We start from the raw sequence: 13,524 nt of genomic DNA on the forward strand, positions 1-13,524 counted from the left end.
TGTTCCCTCATCTTGAGAACCATACAATTGAGTTGGCCTGCTTTCTTTCTCTGGGATTTCCTTGTACAAAATTGCCCACACAATTTCCAAGTTGAGTATCTGAAGTCGAATGCCACAGTTGCTTGTCAAATAAATGTCCGTTTCATTCTCACTGAACTATTACTGTCTCCCCAGAGACACATTCTTGCAGATGTTTCATGTTTGTGAAGTTTTTGATTCAACATTTAAGCACATTTATGCATATCTGGAGTCAATCTTACACCTTGGTTCAATTGCATTGTTGGATGTAGATTTCCAGTTTTGGGTGACCTCCGCGCCTAATCATTTCTACTGTTTCCACCTGCCCATAATCTGTGCCCTTCTTACTTTCCTCTCTCACCCATCTTCCCCAGCCACCTGTGTGGTCTCTTCCCTCTCTACCACGCCATCATTCACTCCTCCTTCTGTTGAGTATCCAAACACCTTTTTGCCCCTTCTCCCTTTTGATGCTTGATATCTCCCCTTCCACTTTAGTCTGGATAAAGGGTCCTCATCTGAAACATCGACTGACCATTTCTCCTCATGGATGATCCCTGGCCCGTTGAGTCCCTCCAGCTTTTCTTTGTTCACTATGCTTTCTAACAGATTTATAAGGCCCAAAGTACACTGTTGGGGTATTGTTAGGAAGAAGGGAAAACAATTATAATTTGTCCATGTATTGTGAAACGATGTCACTTTAGAAGTTACGCAGGAAGCTTAAGTTTGCCTGCAATAAATTGTTGCCATCGCTACCACTCTTAACACACCATTTCTCAGATGAAAACACAGTCGAAAGTCGTGAGCAGTATTTGGTGACCACGAAGGAAACGGTGGAATGATCATGGGAACAGGCACTCATTCATCAAAGCCCAAATGGACATATTATTAGAAGAATCACATTCTGGCAGAGGATTAAAATAATCAGGATACCCCCCCCCCCCAAAAAAAAGGAGAAAATTCTACATGCAGAATAGGAGAAATCTGTTCCCTCATTGCAATTTTCCCTGGATTCAGAGGCAAAATGTAAGAACGCAAGACCTTGTTTGCTTCTTTCTGCTTGTTTCTTGGTGAGCTCATCAGCTCTTTCTGAGAATTCATTCCACTGTCAGAAAATTATGTGGTAACTCTACTTTGCAGAAGTGCTTTTTAGGCAAGTTCTTCTCATGGGCTTGTCCCCTCAATGCGGTCTCCTTCCCTGCAAGGTCAGATTGCTGTGGGAGGTTGGAGGCTCCACTCGGGTGCACGTTCACTTCTGTGGTAAGGCTCACCAAATTGTGAGCCTGTGGAGATTTCTGTTAATATTCTCAATCTGTCTTAGTTCATTTTAACACTTATCTCTTCATCACAATGTTTCCAACAGCAAGTCAGAGTACTACATTCATGGAATGTAGTACAGTACCTTCGACCCCCCCTGTTTGTGCCATTCATGATGCCCATCTAACTCATCAAATCTGATTTTTCATGTGCCTGTCTAAATGCCTCTTAAATGTTGCTTCACCACTTTACCTGTCAGGACATCCCAGGCACCTACCCCTCCCTGCATCAAATAAACTTACCTCCTGCTTCTTCCCTCTCACTTTAAAGCAATGCCTCCTGGTATTTGACATTTCCACCTCGGAAATTGGCGCAGTCCATCCACCCTGCCTATCCCTCCCATAGTTAAAGATACTCCCTTCAGTCTCCAACACCTTAATGAAAACAGACCAGCCTCTCCTCAGAGTTGATACTCCCTAATTCAGGCAACATCTTTGAGAATCTCTTTTGCATCCTCTCCAAAGCCATCGCATCCTTACCATTGTGGCGGCTCACCACTAGGCAGGCGAACCGGCCCCGCTTGCAAGCCACGCGGCGGGGCAGGCCAAAATGGCGCCATTGGAAGATTTCCCTTCCTCCCAGCACGGGGCTCAGAAGCCCCCGCTGGGGAACCACATGATGCCCGGGTGACGTCAGTGCCCTGCAGCACGGTTCTCAGCCAGGTCCGGGCTGGGAGTATAAGTGCAGCCCAGCAACCTGCAATACCCAGAGTCTGCTCACTGAGCTCAACGCGTCTGGTTGTGTGTGTTCCTTCAGGAGCAGAGTAGCTGCCGCTGCAATTGCTGACCCCGACTGGTTCAAACGTCTTTGAACCCATCATGAGCGAGCCCTGGGATTGGTGCTATAGCCATGAAACTGCCTGAATTCTGGGTTCAGGAGCCAGAGACCTGGTTCGGCCATGCGGAGGCTCAGTTTCACCTCTGCCAGATTTCGTCTGACATGACCAAATTCTACCATGTGATTGCTGCCCTGGACCAGGCCACCGCCAGACATGTGCTGCACCTCGATCAGCACCCACCTGCCGAAGACAAATACGAGACCATCAAGCGAGTGCTTACCGGATCCCTTGGACTATCCAGACACCAGCGTGCCGCTTGGATGCTGCACCTCGACACCCCAGGGGAATGGGTCCCCGATGGAGCTGATGGATGAGATCCTCGTGCTCATGGGTGATCTCACCAAATGCCCACTCTTTGAGCGCATTTTCCTCGATCATATGCCTGGGGACATCCGGCCGCTGCTGGTCCAGGAGAGCTTCACCGACCCGAGGAAGGTCACCCAGAAGGCCCAAGGGCTACGGATTGCACAATTCCCGTAGGGCTCAGCTGTCCAGCAGATCACGAGGCATGGGCACGACCATGCCAAGCCTGCCCCTAGTTCTGTGTAGAGCATCCAGCCCCTGCTGCGGCCCCCAAGAGCATAACCAAGGCCACAGCCTCCGCACCAGGCCTCTGCTTCTACAAACAGCGCTGGGGAGCTAAGGCTCGGAAGTGTCGTCAGCCCTGCTTGTTCCAGGGAAATGACCGGGAAGGCCGCTGTTAATGTATGCGGCGGCTGGCCAAGGACACAGCCTCCTCTACCTGCAGGACTCAGTCAGCGACCGACGGTTCCTCGTTGACACTGGATTCCAGATCAGCATCTTCCAGGCCACGGCCGTTGAATCCAGTAACTGACCTCATGGACCTCCCCTCCAAGCGGCCAACACAACAGAAATCTGGACATATGGAGACAAGACACTCCACTTCCAGATCGGCCAACGAAATTTCGCATGTAGGTTCACCGTCTCGTCCCTCGCAACTGCCTTCCTGGGTGCAGACTTCCTCCTCGCACACGGGCTTCTGGAGGACATTCGAGGTAGGCGCCTGGTGGATGCCCGTACCTTCCAGGCCATTCGCCTCGATGCCTCCCGCTTGGAGCAACCACAGATGGCCATGATCAGCATGCCCAGAGGTGAGTTCCAGCGAATCCTGGATGAGTTCCCGACACTCCTCAAGCCACAGTTCTCCGCTGCCTCGCTGCGTCACGGGATGCTCCAGCACATCCCCACCCAGGGTCCACCAGTTCATGCCAAAGCATGCCGGCTCCCACCTGACAAGCTCCAGGTGGCGAAGGAGGAGTTTTCGCCCCTGTTGGAACTGGGTTCAGCGATCCGACAGCCCATGGGTCTCACCGCTCCACCTGGTCCTGAAAGCCTCCAGTGGCTGGCATCCCTGCAGAGATTATCGATGGCTCAATGAGGCAACAGTTCCTGACCGTTACCCCATCTTTCACATCCAAGACTTTTCGGCCAACCTGCATGGGGCGAGGGTTTTCTGCAAGGTTGACCTGGTGCGCAGATAACACCAGATCTCGTTGCACCCTGAGGACATACCCAAGACGGCCATCATCACCCCTTTTGGCTTTTTCGAATTCCTGCACATGCCGTTCGGGCTCAAGAACACCGCTCAGACCTTCCAGTGCCTCATGGACTCTGTGGGCAAGGACTAGGATTTTGTCTTTATTTACTTGGACAACATCCTCGTCGCCAGCAAGGACCAGGCGCAACACAAGGCCCACCTACGTGCCCTTTTCTCCCAGCTGGCCAATTTCGGCCTTACCATCAACCTGACAAGTGGCAGTTTGCAAAAGAGTCCATGCAGTTCCTTGGCCATACCATCACAGCCGAAGGAGGAATGCCTTCCACTGTGAAGCTCAGTCACTGCTATCAGGGAGTTCCCACACCCGGACAGCCTCAAGGGGCTGCAAGAGTTCGCGGGTATGGTCAACTTTTACAACCGGGAGCTGCGCGCATTGTGCAGCCACTATTCGTCCTCATCAGAGCCAAGCACAAAATGCACGCTTGGAACCCAGAAGCCTGCACCGCAACCGAGGCTACCGTGGATGCCCTCGCGAAGGCCACCATGCATGTCCACCCGCACACTGAACTGCATATGGAACTCTCTGTCGATGCCTCTGCCACAGCCGTTGGTACCATCCTGGGGCAGCAGGTGAATGGACATAGGAAGCCGCTGGCATTCTTCAGCTGCCTGTTCCGCCCGTCGGAACGCAAGTATAGTGCCTTCAACTGCGAGTTACTGGGCATGTACCTGGCGGTGCGGCATTTTCGCTATTTTTTGGAGGGGAGGACTTTTAGCATCTTCACCAACCACAAACCCTCACCCAGGCGCTCATGATGGCAAAGGATCCCTGGTCGGACCACCAGCAGCGTCACCTCTCCTTCGTGTCAGAGTTTGCCATCGACATTCGGCACAAAATGGGGAAGGACAATGTGGTTTCCGATGCACTCTCGCTACCGGCCATCTGCACGCTGATGCCCGACGTTGACTTCGACCAGCTCGCCCGGGAACAGAAGTCTGAGGAGGAGACAAGAGCCTTCAAGACCGCCATCACGGGCCTGCGGTTCCGAGTCCTCCCGACTCCGAGCGGCGAATGCACCATCCTGTGCGATAACTCCATGGGCGCCCTGCGACCAATGGTTCACCAGCAGTTGCACAGTTATGTTTTCTGTCACATCCACGACCTTTCACATCCGTCCATCAGGTCCATGGTCCAGAGGTGGCAGAACGGTTCATATGGCATGGGCTGTGGAAGCTGATCGCGGGCTGGACCAGAACATGCACCCATTTCCAGATGTCCAAGGTGCACAGGCACACCAGGGCACCCTTACAGGAGTTCAAGCACATCTGGGAATAGTTCAGCCAAATTCATGTGGACATGTTGGGCCATTACCCGTTTCCTGGGGCAACCATTACCTATTTACGACGGTGGACCGCACCACTCGCTGGCCCGAGGCGATCCTGATGCCAGATGCCTCCACCGACTCCTGCACACAAGCACTGTTGCATGCTTGGGTCACCTGGTTCACCTCACCAGTGATCGGGGCACCCAGTTCACATCTGCGCTCTGGGCATAGCTCGCCAACATGTTGGGGATCCAGCTACACCGCACCAAGGCCTACCACCCGCAGGCCAATGGACTGGTCGAACGTCTGCATCTCCACCTTAAGTCGGCCCTTATGGCCTGCCTCACCGGTCCTGACTGGGAAGACGAACTGCCTTGGGTGCTCCTGGGCATCCGCTCCACTCCCAAGGAAGATCTGCAGGCGTCATCTGCTGAGCTGGTCTACGGTGCGCCACTGGCACTACCTGGTGAGTTCGTCAATGCATCTCATAATCCCAGCGTTGTACAGCGTTCTGGCTCACGCTGGACATTGGCGCCAGTTCTGGGGGTGGTGTTGTGTGGTGTCTCACCACTAGGCAGGTGAACAGGCCGCGCTTGTAAGCCACGCGGTGGAACAGCTCAGAAGCCCATGCTGGGGGACCACGTGATGCCCGGGTGATGTCAGTGCCCTGCAGTGGGGTTCTCAGCCAGGTCCCGGCTGGGAGTGTATGTGGAGCCCAGCAGTCTGCAATAACCAGAGTCTGCTCACTGAGCTCAACCCGTCTGGTTATGTGTGTTCTTTCAGGATCAGTGTCGCTGCCGCTACACCATAATCATTTAGATTTTATGTTGTTATATGTTTGAATGTCTTCATATTCTCTTGTTTAGCAACTGTTCTATTAATATCTAAAACTCACACTGAATCTTATTCATACAATTCTGCAGAAGGACTTACTTATTTTAGTTGAAATAAATACCAAGGATGCATTCTTATCCCACTGGTCTACTCAGTATACACCTATGACTGTGTGGCCAGGCACAATTCCAATGCTTCTACATTTGCCGATGCCACCACAGTTGTTGGCGGAATTACAAACTGCAATAAAGTAGCGTACAGAAGGAAAATATATCAACTTGTTGACTGGTGCAATGAAAGCAATCTTGCACTCAATGTAAGCAAAACCAAGGAGATGATTGTGGACTTCAAGAGGAAGTCAGGGGAACACGACTCATTCCATCGAGGACACAGTTAGTGGAGAGGGTGAAGAACTTCAAATTCCTGAGTGTCAATACCTCTGAGGATCTGTCCTGGAGCCTCCATGTTGATGCAATCACAAAAAAGGCTCACCATCGGCTATCCTTTGTGAGGTGTCTAAGAAGAATTAGTATGTCATCGAAGGCTCTCATAAATCTGTAGAGGTTTATGAGAGCATTCTGGCTGGTTGTATCACCGCCTGGTATGGAGGTGCCAATCTCAGGACAAGAATAAACTCCAGAGGGTTGTTAATTTGGCCTGTAACATCATAGGCACCAGACTTCACTCCATTGAAGATATTTACATGAAGTGGTGTGTTTGAAAAACAGCCTCCATCCTTAAAGACCCCCACTACCCAGACCATGCACCCTTCACTCGGCTACCATCAGGGAAAAAGGTACAGGAGCTTAAAGTCGAGCACTCATCGGCACAAGGACAACACTTCCCTGCTGCCATCATATTCCTGAATAATCAGTGAACCAAAGATACTGCCTTATTTTTCGTACACTTTTTTTATATAGTAATTTTGTAAAATGGGTATAATATGTAGGTTTGCTCTTTGAAGCTGCTGCAAAACATCGAATTTCTTGACTCGTTCGTGACAATAAATTCTGATTCCGAATATGATTCTGATTCTGAATCTGATTCTTGAATACTTGTGAAAGGTTCTAGTAAAATCCGTAAATCCTCCCTCTGTTGTAGATTATACTGGGTAGTTACTGAACATGGATGCTAGGGATTGAGTGGAAAGAGTGACGTTTTGAAAAGTGACCACATGACAGAAGAAGAGGCGGTGGACATCTTAAAATACATAAAGATAAGTTCTTGGAAATTTATCTAAGGATATTGTGGGAAGAAATTACAGTGCCCTGGCAGGGATTATTTGTATCATTTTTAGCCACAGAGGAGGTATGGCAAGAGTGAGGGATGGCAAATATTGTGCCGATATTGAAGAACGGCTTCAAGGACAAGCCAAGTACTTGGAGGCTGATCTTCCAAGGATTGCCGACCCAAACTAGATGTAATTATATTCAGCTTTCCTAAATGATTAGTTATTTCTTATTTGATTATTGTCTCCGAGCACCCTGCCAATAATAGATGTTAAACTAATTGGTCTACAGCCTTCTGTTTCCCTCCAGTTTTGAACAAGGTAGTCAAATTGGTTGTTTGCTGATGACATCACTGTTGTTGGCCAAATAACTGAAAATAATAATTTGGACTATAAGATGGTGCTCAATCTTATAGGGACCAACATCTCGGCTGTTACTTGCTTTAACCTATTTGTGTGCAAGCGTTGGGTCCGAGCAGTTGGGTCCAAGCGTTGGGTCCGAGAGGTTTGTCTGTCTTGAGCCTCGTGAGTTTCTCTCTCCTCATTTTTTTTTCACGTGAATGGGATTTTTACATATTCTTCCATATTATTCTAAATTAGCCCAGGTATTCTCATTAGGATACTTGCATGGTGAAGAATGATGCAAAAAACAAATTCCTGTATCTATTATTTCTTTCATCTTATTGGCGTATCCTCAGAAACTCTTAATGTTTTGATATTATTTGTACGTTTCTTCTTAAAATTATTTATCCTTCTTCTGAGACTTTTATTGAATGATGCTGGAATCTAAAATCTTCCAAGTCTCTTGACCTACCACCAGCCCTTGCCACTTTTCAATTTAACGTTATCATTGCCCAGAACATTGGAGTCCATACAAAAGTTATGCATCAAAATGTTCTTACTTTGATTGATATCAGTTACTCAGAAGTATGGCAAACAGCTCAAACCACTTCAGAGATGTGTCATGTCTAAATTTTTTTTAAACAAGACCACTCTGATAGCCTGGATTTATGCATCAGTTTTTTTTTCCCCCACTATTTAAAAAAATATTTTTACAAAACTTCCAGCATCAATTGAAGGGAGTTCAACAATTTAAGAAAAATACAGTGACCAACCGAAAGATTTTAATTTACTTCCAGTGATTGAGTGAAGAAGATTTCATATAAAACCAAATAAAATAGTAAGTAGTCATATTTTATATTTAATATAGTAAGACCAATCGGGACAGCTGAATGAACTGAGTGTGATATTTATCTGTATAAATTGGAGCAGTTATTGAATAATGAGGTGTTAAACTTGCCTGTTTAAATGAATAATTAACTGATTACTGTTTGTAAAGGTGAGAATGGGGGTAATTAATCTGGTAACTAACCATGCACTGTCAGTGTGGACTATGAAATTATACAGTTAAATAAGCATTACTGTCGCAATTATGTACTTAATAGAATAGGTCTATATGAAATTGGGCAGGAAAGGAGGTAGCTTTTAAAAGTGTATATGCATGATGAAGGTCAACCTACAATGTTTTTGTATTTAAAGTGAAGGATGTGTTGTGTATTTAAGATTAGACTAAAAACTTTTCTGTATGATATTCTCATCAGTTCATACAAGTACCAGTATTCAATCATTTTCGTCTTGTAGATAATAGAAACTTTTAACTATTATGACAAAGGATATTTAGGCTTTTCTTAATTGAATTTTACTTGGTTTACACACCAACATAACCCTACACAATTACCCAATTCCCATCAACTAAATTTTGTGCTCTTGACCTTCAATAAACTTAGCTGCTTTTAGTGCACTGTTTATTATTTTAAATAGAAAATTGAACAGCATCATAGTCTGTAATCTCATGTCATGGCACAGTCCTTAGTTATCTTTAAGGTGGTAGAGCAACTCTGATTCAAAGCCAAGTGAGTGAACATCAGCATAACTTACTGTGCGTGCATGGCTGCCAACTTGCTAAACATCAAAAGCAGGCAACAGTGAATAAAATGAAGTTACCCTCTTTAACAGATTGAAGAAGTACTCCATCACTCCATCAAAGTTGTGGGAAAGCAATTAAGTAACAGTGGACAACAATATTTTGAACAAGCTTTGCTTCCGGGGGTGGAACACAAAGATTATTTCAGGTTTGCTGTATTGGATAGGAAAAGAGATAAACATTGCATTAACTTTTATTGAATTTAGCATGTTTCATCGCATAATGATGCTGACACGTTGTGTTCGTTCAATTCACTTAAAAATGTTTGCCCGTGATTTTTGTTTGTACTCAGCAGCTGATGCCTCTCATGTCAGTGTTCAGCAATAGTTGACCAGTATTAATGGATTCTGGTTTCCTTGATACTTCTTTTCCATGGTCGCAATGACTTGGTGAAACCTTTCACCATGTTTGTCACTGACTGCACCAAGATTGGCAGGTGGGAAGGTAGAAAGTGAATTTTCAATGACATGCTGCACTTCATGGTTATGTATGTGTGAAGCACGTTATCAACTTCTATAGGTTATAAAATAGGTTTTATCCAAAAGAAAAGTATGTGACAGGAAATTTTTAAGGTGATTTTCATGATCAGCAGTCCAAAATCCATAAAAATACATCCAAAATTGTTCAGGAAGCAAAATCTTTGCTGTCCAGTGTTATCTGACAAGATATCCAACCATGCCTTCAGATGTTTCAGCTCCAAGATATAGAATTCTATTCCTTTACCACCACTCATGCATTTTTTTTCTCCTTACAAAACGCTGAACTATCAATGCAGAGACATGATCTCAAATTAAGCTATGGTGGTTGTGTAATTTGAATTTGGGTTGATCATTTAGAATTAAATAAAACAGAGCTCATCATCCCAACGATGCCCGTAAGCCACTGGATTATTGTAGAAACCCATCTGGTGCACTTACTTCAGACTCGGACATTTGCTATCCATGCGTGGCTTGGATTCTTTGTGCCTTCAAACTTACCACTATGTTTGACTCTTAAATTTCCAGGAAAGCCATGCACTTCGAGGACAAGAGACACTGAGATTGGAAGAAAAACAAATGAATATATCAAAACACATGGAGAAACAATGACAGAAAATTAGGCAAGTAATGACAGACAGATGACTCAGTCATAGCAAAATCCTCTTGTCAGCAGATTTAATTTTTGGAAGAGCATTCAACTAAAAGCATCGTAGCAAACAATACCTGATCCTCGAGGACACCCTTGGCTAGGGAACTAGGTTTATCCAGCTTGTCATGATGGTGTGGCTGAGAGTATCGGGAACAATATGTGTTGTGGAACAGATATTGGCATTTACCCATGTTAATTCTTCCACACTGGTGCTTTCCCCCTCCCCATTGCTTGATGCACTTTAATGATTCTCAGCAATTTACTTTTAAAATGTTGGTTAAATTCATGTTTTCAGTTCTCCCATTATTTCGACAATATTTTTATCGTAACTTCCTGCCTGCCAACATTAACTGCCTTTCAAAAAGCTTTAATAGGTATCTAAAGCACTTTGTGGCTGTGAAAGCTGAAGTATGAATGAAGGTTCATTTCTTCTTGCCTTATGACCTATTTAGATATTCTGTGTACCTGCTCTTTGGCTCATGCCTCATTTTAACTCTTTCTGTATTGGGATCCTTGCATTCAGATGTTTCAGCTCTCAGAAATGGAGTTCTATTCATTTACCACCACTCCAGCATGTTTTTCTCCTTAAAAATCCATCTCTTCATCCGCTGATAACATGTGGTCCTATGAACCGACTTGGTGTTACGACTTTAAAAGTTTAATATAAATATGCAAAATCCTGTTTGGGAAAAGTTACACTGCCAGCACCCATTATACAAGTATAAAACACAAATTTCCCAGTATGCAGTTAGTTTGCATTATTTTGAGTCCCACTGGGCAGTAGTTAAAATTGTGGGGTGTTGCACAATACTGTCATTACACTGGGAAAGTATGCAAACCAAAGTAATTCACATTTGCTATGATCTTGACTGTCATCACCAAGGCAGTTATGGATATGATCTCTGTCTGCAGCTGCATCAAAGCTATGTGGCCATATCTCAATAATTACCTTTTTTTGGAAAGCAATGTCTTCGACTATTATTCCCCACTTAGACGTACATTGTAGATTTGGTCCCTCAACACTGTGTGTGATGAGTGCATCTTGCTAATGAACTCTGAGCCTTTCTTCCCCTTCCTCTTCCTCCTCCTTCCTCTTCCAGCATTCTTACCTATCTATCTAAAGTCCCTCTCCTCTTTCTCCCGGATGGTGGAGTGAGAAGACAATGAGGAGGTGCTCGTTTTTAACCATTTCCATATTGTAAACTAGGAAGATTATGAGATAAGAGGAAGATGTGATGAAGATCTAATCCCTCAAGGATCACCACATTTTTTTCTTTGTCTCAATGGACTCCCATCAAAATTAATTACAGGTGCTTTTCAACTTATAATGGGCTGGCTTACAATTTTTCAAAGCTACAAGGGCTCAAATCCGTACTTTCAGTTTCAAATTCCAACCTGTTCCCGTGTTTGTGATACGAGGTATGCTACTCCCTCACGCTGCTGGGCGATGGCAGCATCGCGCGAGAGTATCGTACAGGGTTCTCTCTCATGATGCTGATTCAACCACACTCCCAGTCTCTGCAGCGATCATGCGAGTGAGTGCAATCCATCATGTCTGCTAAACATGTGTGTCCCCTCAACATCCAGCAATTAATTTTAGTTCAAGGCTTCAAATATTCTTCATGCCCAGTGTGCTTTCAGCTATGTGCGTTAATGGTTTTTTCACTGTGGAAGAAGGGTATTCCAAATTTAATTATGAAAATGCCACGTGTGGTATTCTTTTTTGACTTAAATTTCTTTTCAACTTACGATGGGTTGGCTAGAACACAACCCCATTGTAATTTGAGGAGCGCCTGTATCTTTAAAAGATCTCTTCATTCTTTTCTTATATAAAAAATGCATAAGATATATTGAAACATTGTTGCTTAAAATAACAACAGGTTAAAATAATCTGTAATTCATTTTATCCATGCTTCTTCCACAACCTTTCATACATTAGGTAGTTTCATAAATCAAATGCCTGAGGAAAGAAATATTTGGATCTGCTCCTTGCTCTCACTGGGGATTCTGATGTTCCCTATTTCTATTGAAAGAATTGTTGTTTTTTTCTGGACAGAAACAGATAAAGTGACTGCAGTTCACAGTTGCACAAGAAAGTTAAAGTTGAATTATGAAGCTGTTTCCAATTCTGGAAATGTTTAATGCAGCTGGAGTACGTTTCTCTCACCGATCTGTTGTCAATAATGCAGATATAGAGGCCATATGTGGACTGATCCCCTTATTCTTGCCGTGATCTGTACATGACTGTATTAACTGAGAGAGCCACACAAGAATTATCCTCAAATTAATCTTCTCTTCTGAAATACAACCCCATTCTTTCCAACGTGATGGCTTATGAGCCCAGATCTAACACAACTCCAATCTCAGTGCAGATAGCGTTAAGAAAGGTGATATTATCATTCCATCTTCTCGCTTTTTTTTGCAGAAAAATTCTATCAATGGAATGGAGATAATTTTAAAGAATGAGTGAAATTTTTTTAAGGTATGTCGTCCACTTCTGAAACAAATCATTCCAATCTCCATCATTGAAGCATCACTGATCACAGGCTGCACTTGGCATTGGCGCAGTTTCAGAGGGTGAGCTATGTCCTTGTTGATCTCTTCTCAGAAGCATTTGGAGCGAATGCCTTTACATGAAACATATGTAACACATGGTCTTTTTACACTGTCCTTAAAAGACTGAAATTATCCACTTTTTAACCACGTCACTTACCGATGTGAATGGGGTGAACGCGGGATGGGGGTCCTTGTCATTCCGGAACTTACCCGTCAAGGTAGGTAGTGTCAGAGCTGATGTGTTTCGTAGAAGGCTTACCTGCCTTCCTGGGACGCCGACGCTGTAATGCTGCAGGTCCCGCCTCTGTAATGCTGGGTCCCTGTGTAAAAGGTCGCACTGACCTGGCTTTTCCTGGTTCAGTGTGAACGACCCAAGCTAGCTTTAAGCACGGGTTGTTCACACGCCAATTAAATGGGATCATTGTGTAAAAGGGCATATGAAGTTTACCTCTGCTAAACTGCCCCATTGCACAATACCAAAATCAAAATTTCTGATAGGGGCCATGTCCCAATGAAGGCCGATAGTGATAACATGCTTCCATATGCTGATTTTCAGATTTATTGTCAGATGACATCACATACAACCCTAAAAATCCGTTTTACCTGTGGGCGAGACAGAATTACCACTTACGGGTAGTGCAAAAAGACTGTACGCAGTGTATACATGTAAACAAATAAGCAGATAACGAATGTCAATAAACTGTGCCATACAGAGAGAATTAGAAAAATAAAGTGCACAAGTAAATGTCCTTAAATGGGTCCCTGATTGAGTTTGTTCTT

General features: G+C 44.8%; 1 protein-coding gene across 3 annotated transcripts in view; it reads left to right on the forward strand.

Annotated features, from left to right (window-relative positions):
* The window catches only part of foxp2 (forkhead box P2), a 279,829-nt gene that overhangs the window by 86,867 nt on the left and 179,438 nt on the right, over positions 1 to 13,524 (forward strand). The gene's annotated exons all lie outside the window — the stretch shown is intronic.

Source organism: Narcine bancroftii, chromosome 11 (assembly GCF_036971445.1).
Source record: "Narcine bancroftii isolate sNarBan1 chromosome 11, sNarBan1.hap1, whole genome shotgun sequence".
In the NCBI taxonomy this organism is placed as follows: Eukaryota; Metazoa; Chordata; class Chondrichthyes; order Torpediniformes; family Narcinidae; genus Narcine; species Narcine bancroftii.